Raw genomic sequence first — 11,460 nt, forward strand, 5'->3', positions numbered from 1 at the left:
TTCGAGAAACAGAAAATAGGCGTATTAAATGCATTTGCCTGCATGTTTAAGGGAGGCAAGCAATTGTGAGAGGCCATTGATATCTGCGGAGGCCATTCAAAGACAAAATGTATTCATTTCTTGTAAACATGTACTCAGATGGATGATAATGGAACAAATTACATCCCTGCATCGCATCTGGCGGTTTGAACTACCACATGATCTGCTCCTAACAATTGACATTTCCATGTTATCTTGCGTAGAAACCTTTCAAAAATTTGAGCACATCAGTACCCCGGGGTTAATGATGAATATGGCATTGACCTGGAGATATGAATAAACAACCAAAAGTTGAAAAAAAGTCTTGTTCAGGAATGAAATGCATGGTGTCAACTTTATCTTTGTAACCAACAGCCTTTAAACATTCTGGGATACATCTGAGTTCATATTATTGTGTTTGATACTCATTAAATAATTATATTCTCTTACGTATGATGCACAATGTCAGAATTTCTAAGCATTGGCATATACAAAGTTCTGGCTTGACACTAACATTGAGAAAATGTCAGTCAAATTCTTACATGTTGCTCCTTTGATCTATTGTCAAGAGGCCTTGAAATATCCCCCTATAAAATACTTCCTGCACTTTTTTGTCAAGTTTATTGAAAAGATGGCAGATCTAGAACTTTCTTTTCTCTCATCCGAGATAATATTGATTTTGCCAAGTACCTAATCCTGCATTGTACACGAATCTCGTGATCAAGACGCCAGTTTTGGCTGCACGACTTTGACGGCCTGCGGTGCGCTTTATTACCGGATATGTCTCGGAGTTTAAGGCGATTATAACATGGTTCGCTGTGTATCGACCAACCGCAGGGTTCAATCAAGCCCACAAGGTGGCTGTTGTATGTTCAATTAACGAGACGTCACAAGGAAAGAACTTGTCCATTCTTCTACGTCATTGGCCATCGATATATGTTAATGCAACGCCCACATCATCACATGGGAAGTTTAATAGGCAGGTCGACTCCTAGCTGCATCAATGCGTGTTTCATGCCTGTCACGCCCTGGATAAAATTAGTAGTCCGTTTTATACCAGCGGCAAAGATATCTCGAAATCGTGTGTATTCACTCTGCATAAGTAGCCCCCTTTCCCCCTATACACCAGTTATATTTTAGTGTTCTGTTTTGTTTTCTTTTGTGATTATAAGATAGGACGGAATTGCGTGAAGATATTGATATATTCAGGTATAGATCTCGTAGGCATGTATATGTGTGTTCAATAATAACAACTAAAATCATTTACAAACGCACCAGGCTATATTGTTCATGCTTGCGTTTACAAGTTTCTTACGAAGTGGTAATCGTAGAGTTACGTAGCAGATGGAATATAATTTGAAGTTGTAGATGCAAGTTATACTGGCTGACAATCTAAATTCTATGTTTCTTATCCAGTTCAGAATTATTCAAGGCATTACAATCAGATTTGGTTAGATGATAAAGGGAATGGAAAACAATAGTCGCACTGCATTCTTCACGCTTAACAAGCTTGCTTTTTTGTAGGCTCAAACATATTTCTCTGGCATTTTACTTAGATTCAAACTTTGCTAAATTTACCATCTTGTTCTATGTAAGTGATATCTTACGGTAAGTCCAAGCTGAACATCATTTTTTTTTTTTGGTGTTTACATATTATACATTTATAATTACGAAATACGAAAACAAATTTAAATTTGAAATGTGACAGTCATCTTAAAGAATACCTGAGGTAAGGAATTACTATTCGTGATCATGAGCACAGAGGCAATCAGACTTAATGAAAAGAATGGAAATGGTGAGGGATTGAAGAAAAAATGCAGCTTTTTATCAAAATACACTCACTACACACAGCTGTGTATCTCTCGCCTGCTACCGACTGCCACGAGCACACACACACATTGCGTAGACTCACGCATGCATACGCGCGAAAAAGGACTATGAGCGGGCATGAAACCGAAGTCAATCAGCGTCGCTTACTGTGTACTTATATTTAGCACGCACAGTCCAGACATTTTGCTGCCAAAATCAACAGAAACGTTTCTTCTACTTACTACTCTTATAATATGACTTGATAGCTGCCCATGGATTTGGTGAATGACTCTCCTCGTCATTCACTTGCATTTTTGTAAAATAGCAAACGAAGCAATGAGCCACAAAGAACGTTGTATTCATAAGCTCGTATTTTCCTTCATTATAAATGTATTAATCATTTCAAACTGCTGTGCTTTTTTGTTACTATATAGAAGGAAAAAGTTTCAAACAACAAAAATATCACATAGACGTATACGGTAACGATGAAATGAGACAAGGAAAACGTTATAGTACAAGGGTCCCTTAAAGTTAAATTCTAAGTAATATTTTAAAAGATAAAGATGAATTACACGTGACCCTGAAATGAGTCACAAAAATGAAACAAACGATAAGGTCTTACAGATGTAGAGTTCTAAGAAAAAGACTTTGAACGAGAATGAGATAATAGGAAAGAGAGTTAGGATAGTGGTAACAACTCTGGAAATATTCTTAAAATCGGCGAACCACTACGTAGTATCCCGTGACGTTATCTCGGGAAAGAGTTTTAAGACAATAAACAAGTGTCACGCTTCCATGGCGTGCACTGTACATAGGCCTAATTGTTCGCTTGCTTGTCGACTGACTTCAAAATTCGTGGTTTTCGGGGGGGGGGGGTTGCGATAGTATGAACAGTTGTCTATCTAGCAACACAGTAACGATAGAAGGGGTGACTTTTACACGGATTCTGACATTGGAGAACTGTCAGACAGAGAGGGTCAGACATAAAAGGAATCACCATCAAGAGAATGGGACATCCCGCCACATTATTTTGAGCCAAAAGCTGATGCAGCTGCCTAAGACGAAAAAGATGCTGGTTCTGTCTCTGTGACTCGGAAAGAAGGATTGCCGACAGAAATCGATTTCGTTTATCGTAGAAAAAAAAATAAGGAAAACTAATTCTTGAAATGTCTCGATTTGATATATTTTGTTTATGTTGACGTTTATAGCGTGAGAGCTTAAACATGGTCAAGCGGACTTTGAGTTTGTTTTGGGTATAGTATTGCCAATTTGGTCTTAAAAGGATGTAAAACTTAAAGTGCTGTCAGTATAAACCCGAGTAGGTATAACAAAAAAAGTTTGCGTAGAAGATATCGTGTAATGATGAAGGAAACAACATCTGATGGGCATTTTTTCTCTGAATTCCGCGTACTAAATCCACAATGAAACCTTTATTTCTTTGTGGTCAGATGAGAGCAATACAGAGCCGGTATGAATCACGTCATTTGGGCTCCTTCAGACGAGCTCCGGACTGCTTCAAACAGCACAAACAAGCTTGTCTCTGGATGTCCATGCAAGCCGTTCACATACATGTACGTTCATCTAAAAGGAAGCACCATGAAAAAGTACAAGGTCTTTGTTAGTTTTTGCTTCAGCCAGCAACAACACAGCGCGCCGGTATTTTACAGAGAAAGATAAAGACATCCAGTCTGCTAAACTGATCAAAGAACGAACGAACAAAAGAATCTTAGTTTGAAATGTTCTGTAACTATGCAATTACACTGTTTTTAAGATTGCATATTATTTTTTTGTTGTTGGAAATGGGGAAAAAAGAATAAAAGGAAGGAATCACACACAGCGAGTACGAATCTGTCAACTGCATGGAGATGAAATGACACCGTGTACTTTCAATCAGGCGTTTTGAGGTTTTCAGCAGATGCCATGGAAGGCATCGCGTACATCAAAAGAAACTTGACAAAACTACTACTTAAAGGAAATCCTCTTGACAATTTTGAAAGTCTTACTTAAACCCTGCTCTGGCAAGATGTGAAAAAGAGAAATCGAAGTCATTCGAACTGACATCAGTCATTCATTATCAATCTTCAATTGATCATTAATTGTCGTTGTGTATCAGTGTGAGTTCTTATAGTCGTGAGGTGTCATCCGAATTTTTTGGACTAGTGATGTCCTACAAAGCTGTATTGCTCAAAACTGAATGTTCTTTCTAGGTGACATTGCCATACGTTTTAAGTCACGCCCACAATGCAGCTTTTTTTTTCCGAGACGGTGCTTAGCAGCGTAAAATACATAGTAGACCCGACTAGTTAATGGTTGGTGTTTGTCTTTATCCTCACTTCCTCCTGCTTTAAACCTGATATTTCCGTGAATAAGTTTGGACTATATAAATATATGCTCATTTGAATGTTCTAATTATTATGTCAATTCAATTGGACTTTTAAGCTTGTGTGGACGTTCAAGTTTCGTGTTGTATCTATTCCACCAAAAGGAGAACTGGTTGCTGCGATCGACAACAGTATCATATTATGGATTTCACAAAAGTGTCATGGGGATTTACTACATTCGTTGAGTTTTGCTTTGAATTCAGACCTATAGTTACAGCAGTAACAATATATCATATCCTGCATTCAACTCCTAAACGCCACATAAAACAAAAAAAAAAGATAATGTAGACGGGGAAAAAGAGGTATAGTCTAGGGAAAGATACAAGTAACATAGACGGCTTCGCGCAAGATTCTGTCGACATTTTGAAAAGCATGACATCTCACTAGAGCGTATAAGATTATTGATTTTCCACTTTATACAATAAATGTTCTGGGGGCGGGCTTTCGGGGAATGAGTACAATGAAGTGTAACAATCCGCTGGCGTTCTGACGTGATTGGGCATGTCTGTGCGTTATAAAGTGCCCAGCGCAGATTGGTCGCTTCTGAATGCTTTTACTTTGCTTCTTTCATTGTCTGTAGACGGGAGAGGCTTAAAACCTTGCCATAGGTCTCAGACGACGGGATTAGTGCGTTGAGTCTGGCTTCAAGAAAGTGCGCTTTCATTTCAAAGAATATAATCATCTGCCCTGGTAAACACACAACATGGTGAAAAAGCACCCATAGCAAAAAACCTACGACCTACAAGGATTTAGCTCACTGCGCCTCTATCAGGTGTCTGTCACGTGACACTATTGTGATAGTGAGCTTTCCATCTCCATACACAAACCACGCATTGTGAGTTAGCACTGCAACTCACGAGGCGTGAGGTGATGCAAATTATCACATTTATGTGAGGGGCGGCAGGTAACAGAAATGAAAAGAAGAAGCGTTAATAGCATTAACAGCTCCTGAAATCCCCACCAAGCACCATCACGCACTATGCAGACAAGATCATATTTCAAAGATGACAAATTAATGATGCCTGTCTCTTGCTCGCATTGGCCTCTACTGGCGCCATCTCTCTGACAGTTAAGTTCCGTACAGTTCAGTCTGTTCACTTCATAAAACAATCATATAAAAGGAACATGGGTCAATCACTATTATCCATGTGAAAAATACGATATAGAGAAATAGGAGACTAAAGGAAAGTCTTGTAAAGACATTAGTCCACGCATAATGTTACATGGTTGTTTATTGTTACAATGATTAAAGTTCCAGGTTTATACAAATACAAATAATACAAGTCATTGCAACCCCCGACCATTCAAAAAAATCACCATTCGGCACAAATTTATATACTGTGTTTATGCTAGAATCTTGAAAAGGGCAAAATGTAAGGCAACAAGAGCAAAGAGAGAATTCATACGATGTTTTGGGTAATGCAAGCACTTCGAATGAATTCGAGGAAATTTCGTCGAAGGTTTTACAGACGTCATAAAGTGGACCAATCGCAGCAGACAGCAGCAGACGACGAGTCACAGCTAAAACACAAGTCATAAGTGCATTCATTGCTACTGAAGAAGAGGTTGAATTACACATGTACTTCGAATTACGCTAATTGTGATATTTTTCGAAAGAAAATGTGGCACAGAATGCAATTTTCCAGTGCCCAGCTTAGAAAGCATTACTGGAAAGGCATATACACAATATTTTAGCATGCAAGGGCCATTGCACTTTTGGAGTTTGAAAAGCCCGTGTAGAGCCCCGCACAAATGTCAAAATTACCACAAATTTCATAACACGTCAACCACATAATGGCAAAATTACCACAAATGTCATAACATGTCGACCACAAATGTCAAAATTTCCATTTTTACTGCAAATGTCATAACGCGTCAACCACAAATGTCAAAACTCATTGCTTGCATTATAATAATGAAAAAATAGCGAATCAGATTTTAATTAAGTTGATCAACGTTTGTTTGTTTGTTTGTCCGTCTGTCTGTCTGTTTATTGGGATGAAACTTTGTGTTTATATGAAGTTTGATCCCAGAATTACCCGCAAATGTCACAACGCGTCAGAATTACCCGCAGTTGGCCCGCATCTGACAATACCTAGCACGTATCTCGCCCGTAGTTCCCCGGAAGTGCGCACGCAAGTCCGATTTACCCGCATTCAAGTTTTGAGCATGACCAAAACTTTTTCCACGTGAGTCGCGGTAATTGCCTGCAGAGGTCCAGAGGTCAATGTCGAATTAAAACAAACAATGACATAATACCACTGACAAACCGAATACAACTAACAGAGAGCTGATATGTTTTATCATATCATAATGAAAAATAAAGTTTGAAAATCCAACTTTATATTCTGTTGAAATCACGGCTGTGCGGCTCCATCCATCCACTACCTCTCGTCTTGTTATAGTCTTCTTCTATCTTTTTTTTTGGTTTTTTATCTTCACTCCACGTAATAAGTTTCTCTCTCTCTCTCTCTCTCTCTCTAACACACACACACACACACACACACACACACACACACACACACACACACACACACTCTCTCTCTCTCTCTCTCTCTCCCCCCCCCCCCCCCCCCCCTCTCTCTCTCTCTTTCTTTCCTCTCTCTTCCGGCATGACAGCGACTTAGTGTAGGGATTTGTTCAGGTTTTTTGTTTCGGATTAGTTAGGTTAGTTATAGGTCTTTTTGTCTTAGTTTCTTTGTTTCATCCACTTTTTATGTATATCTGTCAATCAATCAAACAATTTCTTGTATTACGTGTGGGGGGAATGCACCCTACAAACCCAGCTTTTTAGCATTAGTCCCCACTTCCAACATTTCCGTATACTTACATTTTTTGTAAACTTATCTTTTATTTTGTATTATGATGAAATCTGTGTATTCAATTCCTGTAATATATTTATATGTTTCTGTTGGAAATTAACAAAATAAATAAATAAATGAATGAATGAAAATGAATGACGAAATTGTAGAAATAGATACACAGTAAAAGCGAGACGCAAAGGTCATGAGCCTTTAATGTACAGTGCACAACAAAAGGAAAGTTGGATACAGGGGCCTACTGACGTAATATTTTTCTCTCTATACCATCGTAGGAAGTGACTCAGTGAAGAATTCCGCAGACACTTGGTCTTCAGATCCCGGGTTCGAGATCTCTGGCGGCAGTTGTTGTGTTCTCAGGCGAGGCATTTAATCCCTATTTCATTCATTTACTTATTCATTCATTCACTCACTCATTCATTCATTTTTTTTCTATCTCTGACAGAAACAAACAAATATAAAATTTTACGGAAAGAGTGCATTTATCAACATTGAAGTGCATAGTATATAGAATATACAAGTATACATTGAGTAAGGAAGGTGAAATTATTTTATGAACATGTGACAATGCTTGAAAAGGAGAGGGATGTAAAATAAGCAACTCTTTGAAGATCCACTGCCCCCAAACTTAATACTACAAATTACATAACTGATATAACATTGAATAGAATTTTCTCTTCCTTCGAATGGGAAATGAAGCAACTATATCCGTGGTAGCTAAATTGTACAAATATCTTCAAATTCCCTATAGTAATAGCGTGAAGTTAGTCCAAACTTGCACATGTTCAACAACAGCAACAAAAACAAATAGTAAGATAGACACAGGTAATCACTATTTAAGATTTAATCATATATGGCCAATGGTAGTACATAGACCAGAATTTACGTATGCATATTAAGGAACAAATGTGCAATTTTTTTTTCAACCATATCGGTCTAAGTAGATTCAACGTGAAATAAAAAAGTTTAGAATGCTAAAATTTGGAATAGATGTCTTCCTGTTCCACCGTGGGTATAATGAGCTGCATCCCATGCACTAAAAGTCAAGATGTGGGGGCAAGTGGATTCGATGACCGCTGAAAAGTTGAACCGAGACCCATTCTGACATCCTAAAGAACTCGGTCTATGCCAAAGACTACTTTATGCAGCTCAACCAGGAGGGGAGGTTCAAACTAGGGAGAAAATGTTTCTTACTATAGGAACAAAGAACTGGAACAAGGGCACAGTGAATTATTGAATCAAGTCAGACAAGTGATACACTTATCAATCATTGAAATAATACTCAGTAGGCATCTCCCACAAGAATAACTTAAAGATAAAGATCAGTCAGATTTGTACTATAGGATTTCAAAATAGGGAATAATTGCGTTACAATTCAGTTCACTTGAATTCAATTCAAATTTATTTCCGTTTTTCCACAATAGCATAAGATTTGTACATCTCACTTTCTTTAGTTACAAAAATCATGGAAACAAAATAATATGGATTGAACAGAGTAAATAACAATGATTGTATACTTACAGCAAACATACATTGTAATGAGACTAAAGTAGTATGAAATAAAGTGAAATATCAATATGCACTGTGCAAAAAACGGAGAAACGCACTGAAAGGACAATGCTTGTAGAGTGTGGGCCCCTCATGACAAAAACAACAAAAAAATCATTGAAAAATATAGGTAAAAACCGGAATGCAAAGCAACAACAATTTTGGAGAAAACAAAAACAAATCTTGGATATTTCAAGATTTCACTTTTTTTTTTAATTAGGAAAATTGTGAATGATATTTGGTTGTTGAATTTGTCTAATTAATTCTAAAATTACTAAGTTCAAAAAATAAGATAAAGAAATTCTGTTAATTGAGTAATCTTTGTGCCATTGCTCCAAACATGACCTACATTGTCCTATGTCATTGAAGTTTGAGTTGACAGAAAATTCTCATTTCCCCTTTTAGTTTCCAACTTTGCTTTTGTTTGAGGTTATGAAGAGATAAAGAGAACGTAAAACATATATTTCCTATTTTATTCATGTCTCTCATTGTGTTAAACTGGTCTTTTGTTGTCTGTCACTATTATCTTGAAGGACATTTGCAAATTTTTAATTTTGTGCCTTGGAGGGCAAAAAACCGATGTGTTCTCTCATACGTAACTTTCCCCTTGTATTATGTTCCTAGCTTGATAGCCAACATTAACTTTAATATGGTACATAACGCATTCAGTCAGTCCGCAGCGTGAGCGAAAACGCATGTATTTATTCAAGTCGTATGCACGGCTGAGCGGTGCTTGCATACGTAATGAGCAGATACATGATCATGAATAAATCCGTGTAGAACGAGTATTTCTCGTCAGTTTTCGACACTTTTAGTATCGACTGAAAGAGAAAACATAAGCAAATATGCTCATGATCAAAATAAACGGAAAAGAAGAATAAAGAATATCAAAATCCCTCTCGAAGTTCGGTATTGTATTCAAAAAATATTCCTTCACGTTTGACGCCAAAAAATTAACCTGAAATTTTTCATGCCCCTCTAAAATATGGTGAAGACTATGTCCGCTAAGGTATATAGTATCACAATAAGGGCACGTTTTCCCATCTTCATTTCAATACGGGTCAGGAACTAGCAAAATTCAGAGACATGTCTAGCGTCGAGTTTAAAAAGATTATCCTCGCATTCGCACCGGAATTCCGGGTCTGTGATTGGTCGAAATCTGTCGCAAGACGCGGCGTGTCGCATTGCGTAGTATCCATTGGCTGCTGACTCAATGCTGTGAGTTTTAAATGTTAGGTTCCAAATTGTGATCGAATTTTCACTCTCTGTACAAAACTTGAACTTTACACAGGAACCAATGATGTGTATGTGAGTGTGCACTTACAATGACCCTGAACAATGGACCTGGCTGCCACCTGTCCCGAGCTCTGCTGCAAGGCACATGAATGCTTAATCAATTATTCATGTGGATTGCCCCGAGCACTGCTAGTCTGAATTCTTGACACAGGGTGAAATGCATGCACATGAAAGAAGTAAGCACATGTTTCCATGTGCTTGCACACACCACATTTCAGAATGAACAAAGACTAGCTGCGATAGTGGAATTCCTCATGAAACATTCCAATCCTGGCCATTGTCCACGACCATTGTCTGGGTATCAACAACACATTCCACGCGTGTTCATTCACTACCCCACTTCCAGTAAGAAAACATAATTTGCCTTGTTTTCAACAGGAAAATTCACAACCTTAAAAATGGTGCCCCTCTTCGTTTTTTAATTGATCATACTCGCTCAAGTTTCACGATTGTGAAATCGAAGAAATTACGGAGATCTATTTTCAATACCAGTCAGGAACTAGCAAAACATCAAACTATGATCTAAAAGCTTCTTGAACATTGGCAAAATAATCGTTTACTTTGATGCTAAAATGGACTACTATATTGACATCAAAAATAGGGAAATTAGGTATCAAATTAATGAGCATAATCAGCTCTATAACTTACAGTCAGTCCGCAGCGTGTGCGATAATGAGGCACGAACGACAATTTTATTCAGAATCACGTTTACGCAGTTTGTGCCCTTGAGACTGACGAGATTTCGCGATACTTTGCGAGAGTTTTTGCAGAGGTCGCAACAACAGCTTTCATAGCTTTCGCAGTGCATTGTTTGATCCAGAATGGTTAGGTAAGTTATAGAGCTGATTATGCACATTAATTTGATACCTAATTTCCCTATTTTTGATGTCAATATAGTAGTCCATTTTAGCATCAAAGTAAACGATTATTTTGCCAATGTTCAAGAAGCTTTTAGATCATAGTTCGATGTTTTGCTAGTTCCTGACTGGTATTGAAAATAGATCTCCGTAATTTCTTCGATTTCACAATCGTGAAACTTGAGCGAGTATGATCAATTAAAAAACGAAGAGGGGCACCATTTTTAAGGTTATGAATTTTCCTGTTGAAAACAAGGCAAATTACGTTTTCTTACTGGAAGTGGGGTAGTGAATGAACACTCGTGGAATGTGTTGTTGATACCCAGACAATGGTCGTGGACAATGGCCAGGATTGGAGTGTTTCATGAGGAATTCCACTATCGCAGCTAGTCTTTGTTCATTCTGAAATGTGGTGTGTGCAAGCACATGGAAACATGTGCTTACTTCTTTCATGTGCATGCATTTCACCCTGTGTCAAGAATTCAGACTAGCAGTGCTCGGGGCAATCCACATGAATAATTGATTAAGCATTCATGTGCCTTGCAGCAGAGCTCGGGACAGGTGGCAGCCAGGTCCATTGTTCAGGGTCATTGTAAGTGCACACTCACATACACATCAATGGTTCCTGTGTAAAGTTCAAGTTTTGTATAGAGAGTGAAAATTCGATCACAATCTGGAACCTAACATTTAAAACTCACAGCATTGAGTCAACAGCCAATGGATACTACGCAA

This window comes from Diadema antillarum, unplaced genomic scaffold (assembly GCF_040938485.1).
Source record: "Diadema antillarum isolate AM-2024a unplaced genomic scaffold, OU_Dant_1.0 seq00000626_RagTag, whole genome shotgun sequence".
NCBI classification, from domain to species: Eukaryota; Metazoa; Echinodermata; class Echinoidea; order Diadematoida; family Diadematidae; genus Diadema; species Diadema antillarum.